We start from the raw sequence: 10109 nt of genomic DNA, 5'->3' as shown, positions 1-10109 counted from the left end.
GTGGTGAAAACCAGCCCTGACGGAAGCACCCGGTAGCAGCCCGATCCAGAGGAAGGAAGCACCCGGTAGCAGCTCGCTCCAGAAGAAGGAAGCCCCAGTAGCAGCCCGCCCCAGCAGAAGAAAGCGCCCGGTAGCGGCTCAGCGACACCGGAGAAGGCGCGACCTACCACAACGAAGGCTCGCCAGCCCCGCGGCCAAGCCACGCAGCAACGGTCAATGACCAGCGCAGTAGCAAACAACATGCGACTATCAATGTAAGTCGAAAATAATTGTAACATGTCTAACTGTAAGACGAAATAAAGCGGTAATTGTTAGAGGACAGCGACACGTCCTGCCGAGCGAAAATCGAGCCCGTGATTCTTAGATGTCGGATAGTGAATCGCGAGAATGCTCTGCCCGAAATCCGTCGTGGTTACATAGGGCCGAGAGTGCGCCCGCGCGAAGGACAACGCGAGTCAGCCCAATAGGCCCTGTTCGTATCGTGGAAGTAGCCGTTCGCGACATCGCAGAAAGCGTGCGACGTAGTCTAGAATATTCGAATGACAACCCGCCGGTATTAGACCCCAACATCGTGCTAGAGCAAGAATTCGCTTTCTTAGACAACAGTCTTTTACTCAGAAATAATCACGGACCTCGCGATACCGCCGCTAACGAAAGGAATAACGCGAATAATAGCGAAAACGACAGTGACGTACTGCGACTGGACCCCACAACAAGTGACGCACGTTCCAGTATACCGACCGATCACTCCGAGAGAGAAGAATTTTTATTGACGTCGTATGATAGCGACGTGTTCGATCCAAACGGAGAGAATTATACGCCCCTGGGCGAAAGAATGAACCAGTGGGGAGAAGCGGCATACGCGAGCACGTCCCGCGAGGGCGTCAACGACCCGCCGATAACGCCAGAACAGGTGGACGCAGAGATAAACCGCCTGAGGACGGGAGCCCACCGGACGCTCGTGAACCCGGAGCCCGCGCGAACATGCCCGGGCACGCAAGACTCCATTCTCGGCGAACTATTAGACGAGATACGCGCAATACAAAATCGCTTGCAGAGATTAGAGACCACGAATTACGAACGCGAAGACAACAGAGTCCGACGTGACTTCAGTAACGGTCCACTCGATGTAACTTACGGACGAACGTTGGAAGACGTTAGAAACCAACACGGTCCAGTAAATACGTACATTAAATTAAAAGAAGCCCGCGACATAATTCCGGAAATCGACGGAACTTCGCGCAGTCAAGTTTAAAAATTCTTAAACGCAAGCACTTATGCGATGAACGAAATTAATCCTGCTGATGAAAAATCGTTGTTAAAGGCTATACTCTGCACAAAACTAACGGGAAAAGCCATGTACAATTTCCAAACGCGAGACATACACTCTTTCGCGCAATTGAAACAGGAAATAGAAATGTGTTACTTGGCAAAACGTAGCACCACGCACATTCAGCAAGAATTTAATATGCTCCGGCAGAAGCCAGGCGAAAGCGCGAGAGACTACGGACTCCGGGTAGACAAATTATCAATGGAACTATACCAATCTATGATTGAAGGCCGTGGACATTCCTCAGAGCAACGAAAAGCAATCTTAGACACAATACAGAAACTAGCGTTAGAAAATTTCCTTCTAGGACTTCGAGAAGACATTCAAACTATCGTGCGATCACGAAATTACGCTAACCTCACCGCGGCAATTTTAGGCGCTACGTCCGAGGAAAAATTAAAAGGACCCTCTCAGCGCGCGACCTATAACACAGACCGAAGTAAAAATAGCCAAGAGCAAACCCGATAAGCTCGAAGTGTCGGAATTAAATGCCATAAATGCGGAAAGCTAGGTCACATCGGACAAGAATGCCGTACTAGCCGATACGCCACTAGATATTCTCTCCCGAGAGCCGAAAAGCCCAGCGAAATAAACACCGTTGAAAAATATTGCTCACACTGCAAGAAAGAAGGGCACCAAAGAGAGGACTGCTGGACGCTTAAACGGACGACCCGAGAAAAAACGAGCTCACCCCTCTAAATATAATCCGCGGGAAAGGAAACAAGTAAATACGACCGAAAAGAGCCAAGGAAATAAGGCACGGGAATTAGACGAGGAAACGTCATGTAGCGACAGCAGTAGCAGCAGCCGCAGCAGCGGTAGCGACAAACAAGAGAGACGAAGAAAGCATAAGACGCGACGCGCGCGCGAATACCGAGTAGCTCATGTGACAGGTAAAGCAGATAAGAATTCTAATCTAGACCTTTTCATTCTCCCAATGCGAGAAGCAACTAATGGAAAACTGAATTTCTTGCTTGACTCCGGGGCCGCCGTCACCTTCATTAAGGTAGGAAAATTAAAGGACGAGACCAAAATACGAGAAAAGAAGATAGCACTGACCGGCGTAACCGGACATCAAATCTACACCCTCGGGAAAATACAAGCATCAATACTAATAGGCAAAGAAATAATACGGCATACAATGTACGTAGTACGAGACGATTTCCCGATGGACTACGAGGGCATCCTGGGAATAGATTTCCTGAAGAAACATCAAGCCGTACCCAATCACGCTGAAAATCGATAAAAAATCGGTACCGCGACATTTAAATTACAGCCGTACCGAAAGTTTACCTTACCACCGCGTAGCGAAACAATAATATCCGCGATAACCAATACAAATAAAGTAGGTATCGTAAGGGGCGAAGAGGTACTTCCGGGAGTATTTATCGGTAATTGCATGGTAAAACCGATAGATTTTATCTGCCCAATAAGCATAGTAAATATTACGGAAAAGCCCGTCGAAATTATCACGCTGCACGTAACTCTAGAAGAGGCATCGGCAACCGACACGGCCGATATACTCACGTTACAGCCGACAGAAGAGCGCGAATCCATCACGGAGAGACGCGAAAAAGTACGCAGTAAACTAAGAACGGAGCATCTAAATAACGAGGAAAGAAAAACGTTAGAGCAGATATGCGATGATTTCTGTGACATATTTCATTTAGAGAACGACAAACTAACGTGCATCCCCGCGGTGAAACATGAGATCCCGACGCGTACCGATAGCGCGCCGGTGAACGTCCGGCCTTATCGCTTGCCGGAGAAACATAAGGAAGAAATAAACCGACAAATTAACAAGATGCTAGAGGATGGAATTATCCGCCCTAGCACGAGTCCGTGGAATTCCCCAATACTAGTAGTACCAAAAAAACCTGACGCTTCAGGAAAAGTAAAACTTCGAATCGTTATAGACTTCCGCAAGCTCAACTTCCTTACAATAGGAGACTCATTTCCATTGCCAAATATCGCAGAAATACATGATAAACTAGGAAAGGCAAAATATTTTACAACATTAAATCTCGCATCCGGGTACCATCAGATACCGATGCAAGAGGAAGATAAAAGGAAGACAGCCTTTTCCACGCCAAATGAACACTACGAGTTTAACCGAATGCCTTTCGGGTTAAAAAACGCGCCAAGAACCTTTCAACGAGCTATATTAGCAGCACTAATGGGGCTAGAAGGTATCAAATGTCTTGTTTACCTCGACGATATCATAATCTACGGAGCGACCTTGGCCAAACACAACAGACACCTCATTGAAGTACTACAAAGATTACGAAAATATCGTTTCAAACTTCAACCGGATAAGTGCGCAAAGAAGTATTATATTTAGGGCATATTATTTCGGAAAACGGAATACTACCAGCCTGTCAGACCCTGACAACATACAAGCAGTAATAAGTTATAAAACTTCTAAACGAGCAAAGGATGTCCAAACTTTCCTTGGACTCGCTGGATACTATCGAAATCGACAATTTTTCTAAAATCGCAAAACCGTTAACAAAATTATTAAGAAAGGGGGAAAAATTTATTTGGACAACCGAACAACAAATAGCTTTCGAAACTATTGGAAATATAATCAGGGACGACTTGAAATGTGGTGAGATGAGCAGGGAACACAACAATCTTGGTCTTTGTACACTGTTTGCACAAGCTCGCGCACAAGCCTGAACTCTAGAATTAGATGAGGAAGGAACAAATAATAAGAATTCGTTTATTGAGAGAGAGATTGCATTTAATAAATTTAAGTATTGTGAAATGACTCGAATGGGCAGAACTAGACAAAGAATACCAACATTCGTTGCATAGGAGAAGGGAAACTGCCCGAAAACCTTCCCAGTATTCGCGAACAGGTTATTACATAGATTATATAACATATAATGAATATACAACAAATGCACAAAATACGCAAAGGAAACAAATCAATAATTATTATAGTACAGTCCTTTCCTGGTATTGATGACGAAATAAAAGTTGAATTCACTGATGCTTTTCCTCGATATAGAATCAGGTTAATCATAAAGGAAATATTTATAGTACGTAATCTCAGAGTTTCTATTGACGTAGTCAAAATAAAAGGGAGCATGTAATTTCAGGAGAGGACTGTTCAACAAATAAATCAAATCAATCAGAATATAAGTTCAGTTCAAACATAATTGAAATAGTTATTGAATTAATGTATCAATCTTTGAGTTCTGAATATCAATTAATTTTCATTAGCCTTTTACAATTTATCATATATCAAAATTTGCTCTAGAACAAAGAATTCTCTTTCAACAAAATCATGTATTCAATACAAAAAGGATAAAGTATAAGCATTTCTCAATATATATTATTCATAGGCCTTATCGTTTGGATCGACACATTAATTCATATTAGCATAAACGAAATATTTGATCAGTCAGAATTCACAAAATACTTAGTAGAATAATTATCAAGTCCATGAGAAATAATTCGCAGAATACTTATGAGAATAATCATCAAATCAATGAGAAACAAGTCGCAAAATACTTAGTAGAACAATTATTAAATCAAGGAGAAACAATTCTTATAGAAACGCACGGAAATGAATAATCAGTAGTTTGATAATCACGCAAGAGACGATTTTTATGTTTCGCAAGAAACGCAGTTTCATTTAATACTTCTTACGAGTAAGTGTAAAGAATGTTCGCAAAGTAACATAATGAACAATAAGAACATTGTCTGATTAATGATAAAGGAACAATCGTACAAATAAGAAATAATGTCTTTCTTTTACTTATCACGAAAATGGTTGCAACCGCACAATTAATGATTTTACTTTAGACTGAGCTCAGTATAATAATAAGACTCGAGATAACTTTTTTACCGTCCTGTTCAAAAAAAGTGAGGAAGCTTTCCTCTTACTTGCTCTCGTGATCTCTGAGAGGATTGATGATCTCTCTCGTAACGGTAGACGAATGTCTAACGTTCCCTCTCTGTAACGGTAGACGAAAGTCTAACGTTTCCACTAAAGTATATTTAAACAGGTTACCTTTCATAGACGATAACATCTCCTCGAATGTTCACACAATGAATATATATACATAAAAGGCTCAATCCTTCTCTCTTTCGTATATTCATGACTTCGAAAGGGCTCGTGATTCCTGTAGACAAGACTCTCTCGTACGTTGCAGCAAATGGCTTCCTTCCTTTGTTCCATGTGCCGGCATGGCTCGCCGGGACGGATATCCCTGGATTCCTCTCGGTGACGATCGCAGAGTAACGAATATCTCGTTGAGTAAAATATTTAAAGTAATTAATTACAATACGAAACACGTAGAGATAATTCACAACTTAATGACTCGAGAATAAAAGTATGACGCAATTCTATCGAACTTAGCAACAGTGCACGAAGCATCGTGCACGAGATCTGGGAAACGAATGGCTCGCTCGCCCGGGCTGCACGCCCCTCCCGATATCCTTACGCAAGCGCGCGGGAAGCCCGCGCTCGACCGTTCTCGAGCGCCTGGGTTACTACGCGGTCGGATCTATTTTTCGCATACATATCCAAACGTACCGACCTACCACTATACGAACGCTTGGTTGCCGCACTTATACAATCTCTCTCTCTTTCTATTTACACGTTGATTTCAAACAGTACACTCTGAATACTGTCTTTATTATATATAAGTATATCACACTCTGTAACTTAAACCGTAACCAACACGTCTGAACACGACGGTGATCGAGGCTCTTGTGAGCACCACTGATGCCCGCACGCACGCGTGGCGCGCCGAGTCGCGCCGCCAACCGGGAGCTGCCCTCTAGAAGGGCGGGAACTTATTGCTCGTTCAAAGTCTTCTCCCAACACTCCCTCCCTTTGTGCGAGCGATCCACGGGTCCTCTCTAAGTTTCCTCTTTATCTGAAACATAACAAGAATTAGTTATCGACTAAAATTAATCTCTAAGTTTGTTTAAACTCTATATTCATTATTTTATCTCTCAGATACACAAATGCTTCTAGAGGTAAAGGTTTTGTCATAATGTCTGCCAAATTCTCTTTGGTCTTAATCCATTCGACTTTTACCTTCCCTTAATCAACACACTGCTTGATAAAATCTCCATGAGTGTCATCCATATGTTTTCTGTTTCCAGTTTCTTCTTTTTCTTCTAAGTTTTTCTTTATTTCCTCTTCGTCATCAAACATTTTAAGTTTGTGACTTCTATCCTTCTTAGTGCAGTTTCTTGCTGCTCTGTTGTCATGACTCTATAAATTTTCTCGTGCTTGGATACCAGAGTATATAGTATATATCCAGTGTCAGTATATCCCACCAACACACCAATAGCTGTCTTGTCGAATTTCGACGTAGGCTTTGGTACTCTTGTATATCCAATGCATCCGAATTTCTTTATTTGTTCAAAATGACAACTTGTTTCTGATGAAAACTTCTTCAACGGGATCTCGTACTCTAAAGTCTTATGTGGAGATCTGTTGTACGCATGCACAGCAGCGTCAACTGCCAACTCCCACATACTCTTTAGTAATCCCGAGTCGATATATGTTCTTACTTTCTCTTTCAACGTTCTGTTGAACCTTTCTGCAACTTCATTGTGTTCTGGAGTGTACGGTGATGCAAATATGGCTTTTATCTTTTCTCTTTTTAATACCTCTTTAAAAGCACCTCCCGTAAATTCCTTGTCTTGATCTGACTTTGCATAGCATAGCTTTTCTTCTTTTCCTAGTAGATTTCTGGCGGATATAAGATATTTCTCTAGAGCCTCTCCCGATTCATCTTTTCTCTTCAGAGAGTAGGCTTTTGCTAATCTAGAATAGTCATCTATAAAAGTGATTATAAACCTCTTTTGTCCTGGATAGGATGTAGGTTTTATTGGACCCATGATGTCCGTATGTATTACCTGTAGTGGTCTCTGTGCTCTGTTTCTGTTTTCTTTAAACGGCAGTTTTGCCATCTTTGCCATTATACATACTTCACACTCTAATATGGAGTTATCAAACTTTACATTCTCTAATCTCTTTTCTAGTTTTTGTAATTGTTTTAGATAGTTTAACGATGCATGACCTAATCTAACATGCCTTAACATCGCCTCATTTATTTTCTCTAGTTTCTTTACTTTTTCAATTACTGAGTTTTCACACATTTCTTCTATATTCTCTATTGTCTGTATATCCTCCAACTTAATGACTTGCTCGAGTTCAGCATTGTTGTGTTCTATATTTTCGTTTTTGTTCACATTTGTAAGCTCTCCTTCATTCTCCCTCCCAATCGCAGAGCCAACATTATCTCTCTCATCTCACTCTCCCTCCGAAATTGATAATTCATTGGTCTGAATGTTTGCTTGCGATTGTTCAGGAAGCTCACTATGTGGAACAATTTTTGCTCTACATCTGTAAATTTCTTTAAAAACTATTTTATTTGTCAGTTTATTGTAAACTTTAAACACTTTATCATCTAAATAAATACTGAACCCTGCATCAGCCAACTTTCTTAGATATAGTAAATTTTTGGATACTTTCTTTGCTGCAATTACATTTGTTAATTTAATGACTCTCTTTTCTTTTTCATTCGTTATTAGCGTAAGATCTCCTTTACCATCTATTGAAATGTTTGCAAGCTCATTTTTATTCGCGCATTTAATAACTCTATCTTTACATTTTTCAAACTTTGACAGAATAAAATTCTTATTCACAATATGATCCGTAGCACCCGAATCTGCAGTAAAATTGACTACCTCTTTTGAACTATCTCTATCTTCTATTAATTTAACCATGTATTATTTACCTTCTTCTGATTCTCCTTCATTTGCTGTTTTCGTTGATATAGGTTTCTCAGCTGGTTGTATCTTGGTTATTTTCCTTTTGTTATCTACTCTTTTTGTGCCTTTTTGCACAAATCTACCCTTTTTCTTTATGTTTTTATTAACAGTTTTATTTAAATACCTTTTTCCTCTAGCTCTGTTCGCCTGAGCTTCGGTACTCGGACAATTATCACCCTTGTGACCTCGTATCTCCTGGCAGTAGTAACAAAACCAGGCACCAAATTCTATTAGTGGACAGTCCTTCGCCATATGACCCATTCGGTTGCATCTGTAGCATTTCACTTGTTTCATGTTCTCTTCTGCAGCAGCCCTCTGTACCCTGACTTCGGGTTTCTCTAATTTTTCTCTTTTCTCGTTTTTAGTCTCTGCTTCTAACTGCATCATAAAAGACTTTATTTCATCTATGTTCATTTCTTTAAGATTAGTTTGTCTTCTAATTAAATCTACATTCCTCAGCTCTGGTACATTAATTGACACAGCCTGATAAAGTGCAGATCTAATCTCTTGTTCTGCGAGGGGTACCGCATCTTCACATGATTCATATTCTCTAATTATTGAATCGAAGCGTTCACAAAAATCACTTACTTTTTCGTCTTTTCTCATTTTAATTTGATAGAGTTTAGCTCGTACCGATGCATGAGTAACGTTTACTTCACTCTTTTTATATCCTCTCAATTTCTTCAAAATTTCTTTCGGATCTTTTTCATGTAGAATCCTTTTATGATAGTTTTCATCTAAATGATTGATTATTATATCTCTAACTAGACTTTTTCTCTTAGCAACTATTAGTTCGGAGAGATTTTCTGGACTTTCAATGTTTGAATCTATTACGTCTAACAACTAGTTATTCATTAACTCAGATTTTAAATAATCCATCCAAAGATCAAAGTTGGATCTTTGCGTCAGCTTATATTCTCTTCTAATATGCAACCTTTGACTGTTCAATTCCAATTCTATAGCTCTTTTCATTGTCTCTAAACTCCTATCTTTTTCGGCTGAACAGACTGTTATTTCATTTAATTTTCTCTTTTTAGACTCTACCTCTAGTTCTTTAACCGTTTGTTTACTGTTTTCTACTGAACTTTGGGTATCTTTATTGCTTACCTCTAAACGTCTAAGTTTAACTTTTTCTTTCTCTAAGTTTAAACGGGAGACTTCCACCATATTCTCCATCATCTCGGTGGCCTTCGTCATTATTTTATCCAGCATTTGCATCGAATTGTCCATTTTCGCGACCAATTTTTCTTGCTTTTCATATAATATTTTGGTTCCAATTGGCAGTACTGGACGGTTCTCTTCCCATGCTTTGGTCACATCTATATTCTCTCTGACTTTAGGCAAGTTCTTTTTCGGGATTGCACCTCTTCTTTCCATCTCCTTTTTATCTTTTGCTTCTATACGGAATTTTGAAATTACTATTTTTATTTTCTCTGAATGCATATATATATTATTCTTCTGGACTACTTTATTTTCAAAAAAAATACTCTCTTACCTCTATCTTTTCTTACTGTCTCCTCGTTTTTATTTTTTGCTTCTCTATCTATTACCGTGATAAAGCTGCTATTGCTGTCGTAGTCGACCAGCGCATCTTGGCCTTCTTCTTCCATCTATATCGGGATTTAAATATCAATTGAACATTAGCATTCCTCTTTTGACAAGATAAACCAACATTCGTATTGACAAATAATAATTTACAATTTCTATCACTAGATCTCTTTCAGCGATAAAAATTTAATGCTTATGAGGCTATATAGAACGCACTGCAATTCACAATAACCCCAAAGCGAGAAAACCACGCGCCTCTGCAGGGCTATCCGCACGCGCACATCACTGTCCGTTGCGATCCCCAGCACTGCTGAAAAGATCTATGGGAGCTCGGGTTGATCACGCACACGCACGGGGCCCTTACAAATTTACGCGGCTTCCCTAAACAGTAATCAAGCTACACCGCACAGCAAGTCATGCTCAATTA

The 10109-nt window shown here is 40.2% G+C and overlaps 2 pseudogenes; one reads left to right on the top strand and one right to left on the bottom strand.

The window, feature by feature from the left end:
- Positions 1-364: 364 nt before the first annotated feature.
- LOC139823703 (uncharacterized) lies at positions 365-3671 on the top strand (annotated as a pseudogene).
- Positions 3672-5968: 2297 nt separating this feature from the next.
- On the bottom strand, positions 5969-9955 carry LOC139823696 (uncharacterized; annotated as a pseudogene).
- Between the last annotated feature and the right edge of the window lie 154 nt (positions 9956-10109).

The sequence above is a fragment of the Temnothorax longispinosus genome, unplaced genomic scaffold, assembly GCF_030848805.1.
Source record: "Temnothorax longispinosus isolate EJ_2023e unplaced genomic scaffold, Tlon_JGU_v1 HiC_scaffold_16, whole genome shotgun sequence".
NCBI lineage: Eukaryota > Metazoa > Arthropoda > Insecta > Hymenoptera > Formicidae > Temnothorax > Temnothorax longispinosus.
The sequence above is the reverse complement of the archived record's forward strand: the minus strand, read 5'-3'. Positions and strand labels throughout refer to the sequence as shown.